At 37.4% G+C, this 9569-nt stretch overlaps 1 non-coding gene across 1 annotated transcript; it reads left to right on the forward strand.

Moving 5' to 3' along the window:
• Positions 1-4233: 4233 nt before the first annotated feature.
• On the forward strand, positions 4234-4305 carry TRNAY-GUA (transfer RNA tyrosine (anticodon GUA)). The gene has a single exon. It is a non-coding gene; the product is annotated as a tRNA-Tyr (tRNA).
• The last annotated feature ends 5264 nt before the right edge of the window (positions 4306-9569 follow it).

Genomic DNA, 9569 nt, shown 5'->3' on the forward strand with positions numbered 1-9569 from the left:
TAAATCTGTGTATTTCAAATTGTAAACTTCCCTAACGGAAGTTCTTTTTTTTCCCCCCCTTTTAGAGAAGTAAAAATGAATAAACCCTCTAAATATGTAGATTTATGTAATATCAAGCCATAATATGTAATGTGGGGTAAATATGTAAAAATATGTATCAAATTTGATTATATTAATGATAATTACAAGATTCGCAAAGATTTGTTATTTATATACGGTCACGAGACATAATCATATACTTCATCCCGAAAAGACGAAGTATATGATTATGTCTCGTGACTAGAATATTGTACGAAATGGAAATATAAAAATTGGAGATTTATCCTTCGAACGGGTGGAAATTTTCAAATATCTTGGAGCAACAGTAACAAATATAAATGACACTCGGGAGGAAATTAAACGCAGAATAAATATGGGAAATGCCTGTTATTATTCGCTTGAGAAGCTTTTATCATCTAGTCTGCTGTCAAAAAATCTGAAAGTTAGAATTTATAAAACAGTTATATTACCGGTTGTTCTGTATGGTTGTGAAACTTGGACTCTCAGTCTGAGAGAGGAACACAGGTTAAGGGTGTTTGAGAATAAGGCGCTTAGGAAAATATTTGGGGCTAAGAGGGATGAAGTTACAGGAGAATGGAGAAAGTTTCACAACACAGAATTGCACGCATTGTATTCTTCACCTGACATAATTAGGAACATTAAATCCAGACGTTTGCGATGGGCAGGGCATGTAGCACGTATGGGCGAATCCAGGAATGCATATAGATTGTTAGTCGGGAGACCGGAGGGAAAAAGACCTTTAGGGAGGCCGAGACGTAGATGGGAGGATAATATTAAAATGGATTTGAGGGAGGTGGGATATGATGATAGGGACTGGATTAATCTTGCAAAGGATAGGGACCGATGGCGGGCTTATGTGAGGGCGGCAATGAACCTTCGGGTTCCTTAAAAGCCATTTGTAAGTAAGTAAGTATACGGTTAGGTTGAAAAGAATATAATATGTAATGACATAAAAATCCGGTCCCCACTGCTGATTGCCGATGATTTTGATGACTGATAATTGATGATGATTTCGATAATAATGATGATGATGATGAATGATTGAAGAGAAAAAACCAGGAGAGATATCATACATAAGTACGTACATGAAAGTAGGTAGGAATTATTAGTTCTGTAGTTATCGTTACCGGCCGGCCGATCGACTCGCCCAGCCAGAGGTTCACAAGCGGAACGAATGCAGCCCGGAGAACAGGTGTAGCGTGTAAAACGCGGCGGTGAAATAAATTGTATCAGCAGGCTTATAATGTGTAATTTCCACCCTTACAATGAGCTGCTGCCGTACTCCATTCGTCACAGCCAAAACACGAAATAATTCGATTTAACACACAGAAGAGTATGGCATGATGTGAGTAAACAGAAACCTGAGAGCAGCAAGCCTAAAGACTTGGCTCTAATAACACGCCAGGTGCCAAACATTGCAGTAAAGTTCGTATTTTTGTAATACAAAAGGATGGCAGGAGACTCGCAGAGTCCCTATAACTGTCTGGAACGTTTAAGTGGTTGGTGGTTGTGTGATTTCAAATAATCGTAGATCACCGCATGATGAGAATCATATTAGCATAAAACAAAAAATTGAACTTTTAATGAATATCTTAACCAGGCCAAGAAAATAAATGTAGCATTGCTGCTCTAGCCACTAGAAATATCTTGAATGTAATACATAATCCGACGATATTCAAACTTCATTTATCTTTACAATAATTATGTCTTGCAGAATTCATCAGCCCGCTGTTTGCCGTTAAGAAAATATATGTACTGCGGGTTGCATCGATGCACTCCTGCTAAGGATCAAGGTGCGAGTAGAGTAGGGCCTATTATTTTTTTAAATACAGAAACTGTAAAGTAAAATGAAACAAGAAAGCTTCATTCCACGAAAAAAATTAATAATAATAATAATAATAATAATAATAATAATAATAATAATAATAATAATAATAATAATTCCAGAACGGGTTACATCAGCTTCTTGTCTATGCGGATGACGTGAATATGTTAGGAGAAAACCCACAAACGATTAGGGAAAACACGGGAATTTTACTGGAAGCAAGTAAAGCGATCGGTTTGGAAGTAAATCCCAAAAAGACAAAGTATATGATTATGTCTCGTGACTAGAATATTGTACGAAATGGAAATATAAAAATTGGAGGTTTATCCTTCGAAGGGGTGGAAAAATTCAAATATCTTGGAGCAACAGTAACAAATATAAATGACACTCGGGAGGAAATTAAACGCAGAATAAATATGGGAAATGCCTGTTATTATTCGGTTGAGAAGCTCTTATCATCCAGTCTGCTGTCAAAAAATCTGAAAGTTAGAATTTATAAAACAGTTATATTACCGGTTGTTCTGTATGGTTGTGAAACTTGGACTCTCACTCTGAGAGAAGAACATAGGTTAAGGGTATTTGAGAATAAGGTGCTTAGGAAAATATTTGGGGCTAAGAGGGATGAAGTTACAGGAGAATGGAGAAAATTACACAACGCAGAGCTGCACGCATTGTATTCTTAACCTGACATAATTAGGAACATTAAATCCAGACGTTTGAGATGGGCAGGGCATGTAGCACGTATGGGCGAATCCAGAAATGCATATAGAGTGTTAGTTGGGAGACCGGAGGGAAAAAGACCTTTGGGGAGGCCGAGACGTAGATGGGAGGATAATATTAAAATGGATTTGAGGGAGGTGGGATATGATGGTAGAGACTGGATTAATCTTGCACAGGATAGGGACCGATGGCGGGCTTATGTGAGGGCGGCAATGAACCTTCGGGTTCCTTAAAAGCCATTTGTAAGTAAATAATAATAATAATAATAATAATAATAATAATAATAATGATAATAATAATAATAATACGAGTAATAACGCTGGCAGATAAAGTCAAATAAATTAGGTGCTTGTTGCCTTCTTTTCCGCAGACACCGACACTAATAATAATAATAGTGACAGTAGTACCAATAATAAATTCATTCTAATCATTGTTCTCAATTTCAAAGTATGTCATACTAGTGCTTAATCAGCATAGATGTTATTTATGTAGGTACTGTACTAGGAATATTTTAATTACATTTCAAAACTCACGATTAACTCGAAAACCTTAAACAATGGAAATATTTTGAACACAAATTTGGAATCAGAGCGATAGTTTCTATGAATATCCGCAGTTCTAACAGAAGAAGTTGTCACTCTGCATACAAAAGTCCGCCACCAAACTCCAGCATTTAACTCACCATAACTCGCAAAGCAGTACAGATTTTGAGTATCAGTCACTTTTAAAAGTAATTTCCATTTTTCTAAACATCTCTCTCGCTTTGATCTCCCATCTAACGTGAAACATAAAAAAGTTTGTCGCTGATTACTTTTGAGAGTGTCAATATCTATTTTGAACGGGTGACTTCGAAGTTAGTAATTTTTTCTCACTGTCCAGAAATGATTTTGATTGCAAATTTTTTCTATGCTTTCCTTAGACATTTATCTACGAACCCTAAAAATTACAGTGCAATTGAGTGTCTCTCATAGGAGCTACGACATGTTAATCTTTAACGATGCTACGATGAAAGAGTAATGGAACGGAGAAAAATTCTCTCCGGCGCCGGGATTTGAAATCGGGTTTTCAGCTCTATGTGCTGATGCTTTATCCACTAAGCCACACCGGATACAACCCCGGCGTCGGACAGAATCGTCTCAGATTAAGCTCCAACTCTTGGGTTCCCTCTTGTGGCCGCCCTCTGCACTACGTCATAGATGTCTATGAACGTAGGACCGAAGTCCACACATGCGCTGAGGTGCACTCGTTATGAGTGACTAGTTGGCGGGATCCGACGGAATAAGCGCCGTCTTAAATCACGAAGTGATTTACGCATATCATATATATTATTATTTTAATGTACCGAGGTACATATGATATTTCCATGCAGATATTCTGCGTCATCATACGATGACTTCGGTACATTGAAATAATATATGATATGCGTAAATGACGAAGTGATATAAGACGGCGCTTATTCCGTCGGATCCCGGCCAACTAGTCACTCATAACGAGTGCACCTCAGCACATGTGTGGACTTCGGTCCTATGTTCATAGACATCTATGGCGTAGTGCAGAGGGCGGCCACTAGAGGGAACCCAAGAGTTGGAACTCAATCAGAGACAATTCTGTTCGACGCCGGGGTTGTATCCGGTGTGGCTTAGTGGATAAAGCATCAGCATGTAGAGCTGAAAACCCGGGTTCAAATCCCGGCGCCGGAGAGAATTTTTCTCCGTTCCATTACTCTTTCATCGTATGATGACGCAGAATATCTGCATGGAAATATCATATGTACTTCGGTACATTGAAATAATATTTAACGATGCTGCTAGAGTCTAGCAGAACAAACAGTCTTTGTACAGGTTCCGTCACGTCAACGTCAAAACATTCTCCTCGAGGATCCCAGACGGTCCTTGACGTTGCCGCTCCGTGACGTTGCCTGTATATGTGTACGCTACCATACAAAACGCGTTGTACAATGTTTTGATGTAACGCTGCCGGTCCGTGACGTGACGTTGACGTTCCGTATAATGTGAATCGAGCTTAACTCGCTCTTAGTCTATTTCCTTTTTGCAAGGGCCAAAACCCCTGAATCAAGCTGTACATCATTGTTACTTGTACAAGAACAAAACGGTGGATACATATAACATCTAGGATAAGTTATGGCATTGGATGATGATGCAAAAAATCTCATTTCTTGTGTGATATTTCAGTTTGAGAATTTTTTAGATTGCGTAGAAAGTTAAAAAAAATACAGGGTGTTCTGAAAAATGGTTTCAATAGTTGTATAGTTTGGCTGATTAATTTTATATGTTCTTAAAATGATTACTAGTCTGTGTAGCTCTACTGATGAATTGTATATAGACCTACTGTAAATTGAATGGTAATATGTATAGCTCAACTGATGAATTGTTTATGATTATAAATTGAATTAATCTACTTGATATTAATTGCACAAATTTGTATAGCTTAATGAAAGTATGCTACTTTGTATTGTATATATTTGTATAGTTTTGGCCGATGAATTGTATATGCTTTAAATTGAATACTAATCTATATAGCTCTACTGATAAATTGTTTGTGTTTGTAATTTGAAGTAGATTGCATGATATGTATTATCAATTTCTGTATATCACAACTGGTTGAATTGTTTATGCCTTAAATTTAATTAACTTGTTTTGTATTATAATATAGCTCAACTGATGAATGATCGTTTGCGTTTGTAAATTTAATAATCTGATTGGCTATGTATTGTATACTTTTAGTAGAGCCATCGATGTAGCTCAGTCGGCAGACTCGCTGGGCTGCTGATCCGGAGCTGCGTTCGGGCTTGAGTTGGATCCCCCTTTGGTCTTTGGTTTCTTCCGAGGTTTTCCCCAGCCGTGGGACTGAAGCCAGATGGTCTATGGCGAGTCCTTGGCATCAACCCCTTTGATTTGATTACCTGGTTGGGTTTTTCCGAGGTTTCCCCCACCAAAAGGCAAATGCCGGGTAATATTTTGGCGAATCCTCGGACCTCATCTCATCACACTACATTTCGCAAAAAAAAAAAAAAAAAAAAAAAAAAAAATTGTAAAAATTGTAGAAAATTACTAAATTGTAAAACTATAAAAATTTGTAAAAATTGTAATTGTAATATTGTAAAATGTTGACTTGTTCCACATCTTAAAGCTTCATTGCTCATGTAAGATCTATGGAATAAAATAAATTAATGAATAATTATACAGGAGATAGACTAGCATTGCATCAAAACAAAAATAAAAGTTCTATAAACATGGGTCCGAAAATTAATATTTTCTGAGAAATGTGCAAATGTTGACCACCTCTGTAAGAGCTCTTGGGCAAGAGGAGACAATGCGGTCGTTTGTCACTGCACACCTTTGTATCAAGAGAACGCTTAACAGACGACAGTACGTTAGAGTTCGAAATCGTAGACTATTATTGTACGTAAACTGAGTCTACATTGCAGTAATTATTACAGTACCAGTCTGTAGTATCTGTTGAATCGGACCATGTTGTCTTGTAACAGTAACATGGGTCCTAAAATTACTATCTTTTGAGTAACAAGCAAATGTTTACCATCACTGTAAGAACAGCATATCTTCCACTGTGAGCTCTTTGGCAAGAAAGAAATGAGGAAACAGAATGTAAACGTTTGTCACTACGCATTATATGGGCATGTTTTGTTTCTGCCTCAAGAGCTCTGAGTAAAAGAGGTGCTGCTCTTATAGTGATGGTAACATTTGTTCATTTCACAGAAGATACTAATTTTAGGACCCATGTTTGTAGGACTTTTGTTTCTTGTTTTGATGCATACTACCCCCCTCTAAATATTTTTTTCCCCCACATAAAAACCCTATTTTACATGAGTATATTAGGGTTAAAGTTTTCTATTTACTTGAGATAATATAATATAAATACATTTTTAACATTTTTTTTTCTGTCGATGTTATGAATAAGAGAAGTGCAGACTTAATTTTAAGACAGTTACAACTATCAACACAAACACATGAGAAGTCTACATCAATCATAAAGAAAGCGCTTAATTATACGAAATACAAAAAAAAAAAAAAATGATATCTGTAAATACAAAACATAATTGAATAACAATAACGTAGAAATTGGCATGAAATAATACATATAGCTTCCTAAAGTAAACAAATATTATGATACATACTAGAGCAATGCGGAATATACAGACATAATCATACAAACAAATATTTCATACACAAGTAAATTTATAATTTACACACACCCTTTTATGGCGGCCGGGTAGCTCAGTTGGTAGAGCAGCTGGCTACGGACTGAAAGGTCCGGGGTTCGATCCCAGGTGGTGACAGGATTTTTTCTCGTTGCCAAACTTTCAGAACGGCCCCGAGGTTCACTCAGCCTCCTATAAATTTGAGTACCGGGTCTTTCCTGGGGGTAAAAGGCGGTCAGAGCGTGGTGCCGACCACACCACCTCATTCTAGTGCCGAGGTCATGGAAAACATGGGGCTCTACCTCCATGCCCCCCAAGTGCCTTCATGGCATGTTACGGGGATACCTTTACCTTTACACGCCCTTTTATAGCATAGCATAGATGGACAATTCATATTACTTAAGGTTAAAATTTTCAAATAATACAAGAACAATACAATACAATACAATACAAGAACTTACAATTTTCTATTGATGTGGTTAATAAAATTAATGAATATTTTGCGACAACAATTTCTACGGAAAATGTTGTACAACGGCTTATTGTAGCTAATATTACATTTATTTAGGTGCATTTCAATGCTGTATATTCTATATCCATAAAGTGGGCAATCAAATAACAAATGGTCTACTGTTTGTTCACTTCCACAAACGCATTCATTTCCGTTCTCTACATTAATATGAAATCTCCTGAAGTATGAAAGAAATTTACCATGGCCGGATACAAATTGTGTGAGAATGAAATCAGGTATAAATAAAGTGCACTTTAAGTGGCTATGTACATCGGGGAAGAATAGATCTCTTGTGGTTGAGCCATTATTACTATTTTTCCATTGTGAATTCCACATATTTATCATTTGTTTTTTATACTCAGCCTTTGCACGAGATAAAAGACACTTTGTATGCAAAATCACCTTCGCTGGATGCCGCTAATTTCGCCAGTTCATCAGCTCTTTCATTTCCAGAGTAACCATCATGTCCTTTTATCCAAGAGAGACAAATATGGTTATTATATCTTGAGAGTTTGGTTCTTATTTCTGTGGCTATCGGGTTTAAATTGAATTTATCTTTAATAGAGAGCAATGCTGCTTGAGAATCTGAATGGATGTGTGAATCAGTTCTGTTGTCTATGCACCATATGACTGCTTGTTGAATGGCATTTCAGCTTGGAAGTTCAGCTTGAAAGACAGTGCATATTGGAGCCAGTCTGTATGTAGATGTGAAGACTTCTGTGTCTCTTGAATAGACGACAAAAGCACAGTCTACTAACTCTTCTCCATTTCCTCTCTGTGTTCGAGAGCCATCGGTATTGACGTGAAATTCGTGCCTTCTGTTGCAAGTTGTCTGATTAACAAAATGTGGATACTCACGTGGGTGTCCTCTTGCCAGAAAATGTGTTTTCTCCTCAATTTCTATCTCTTTCTGGAGTGGTCGTGTAATAACTTCTGTTCCATTTTTCCTGTCTGTCAGTTCAGATCGAGCAATGGCTGTTATATGTAGTGGTGCAATGCCTGCTATAACCAGGGCTGCGTCCGTAGATATTATTCTGTATGCCTTCGTGATCTGGAGTACAAAACCACGCTGTATTTGAATTAATTTCTTCTGCGCCCATTTTTTATCTAATATATGCTGGTAGGCAGTACAGTACCATTGGCTCGAAAGCCCCTTAGTAAATAGTACGCAGTGCTTCTGAATTGACGCCCCATGTGGGTTTCGTGGCTCGTGCTAGGGCGGATTGGAACTGGCTTGCCTTTTTGGCTAAATTTTCTAAATGTGGTTTAAAAGTCATTTTCTTGTCGAGAATTACTCCGAGATATGAGAAGTGATCTAGTATTTTTATGTCTTCCATATTCAGTTGAATTATTGGTGCAGCAATTCCTTTCTTCTTGGTTATCAACATTGCTGTTGTTTTTTGTGGATTGAATTGAAGTTTGTTAATACAACCCCATTTATAAATCGAATTAATATTGGAAGTTTTTTTCAGAACACCCTGTATATGAAATTAAAGTTACTTATTTTTCAAAAACCCTGTTTAATATAAGACTGTGCTTATGTAACGTAGACGGGAATGCAGTTGATAACAGTAGAAACGAAATTATTCCGGAGAACACAAAATATACAAAGTGTCATCTTGCTGTAAACTGCAATCCCATCCATTGTACTGTTTTGTTTCCTTTGGAGCTATACTAGGGGCAGAAGAAATCGGCGGATTTGGCGAACCCCTACTTCCCTACCCCGACTCCTACACCCCTGAGAACCTGCTTGATGTATGGCCCTGTCCCAAATAACTTTCTCCTCCATTCATTCTTTTTCACTACAGGAAAACTTAGAAAATAAAATAGTGACGTGATTTGTAGTAATTACAAATAGGGCCTACGTTCTTTACTCATATTATCATTATAATATTTCGCAAGTTAAGCCACTGTTAATGTCTTAAATAACTTAATATACTTACTTACTTACAAATGGCTTTTAAGGAACCCGGAGGTTCATTGCCGCCCTCACATAAGCCCGCCAGCGGTCCCTATCCTGTGCAAGATTAATCCAGTCTCTATCATCATATCCCACCTCCCTCAAATCCATTTTAATATTATCCTCCCATCTACGTCTCGGCCTCCCTAAAGGTCTTTTTCCCTCCAGTCTCCCAACTAACACTCTATATGCATTTCTGCTACATGCCCTGCCCATCTCAAACGTCTGGATTTAATGTTCCTAATTATGTCAGGTGAAGAATACAATGCGTGAAGTTCTGTGTTGTGTAACTTTCTCCATTCTCCTGTAACTT

Source organism: Periplaneta americana, chromosome 3 (genome assembly GCF_040183065.1).
Source record: "Periplaneta americana isolate PAMFEO1 chromosome 3, P.americana_PAMFEO1_priV1, whole genome shotgun sequence".
Classification (NCBI taxonomy): domain Eukaryota; kingdom Metazoa; phylum Arthropoda; class Insecta; order Blattodea; family Blattidae; genus Periplaneta; species Periplaneta americana.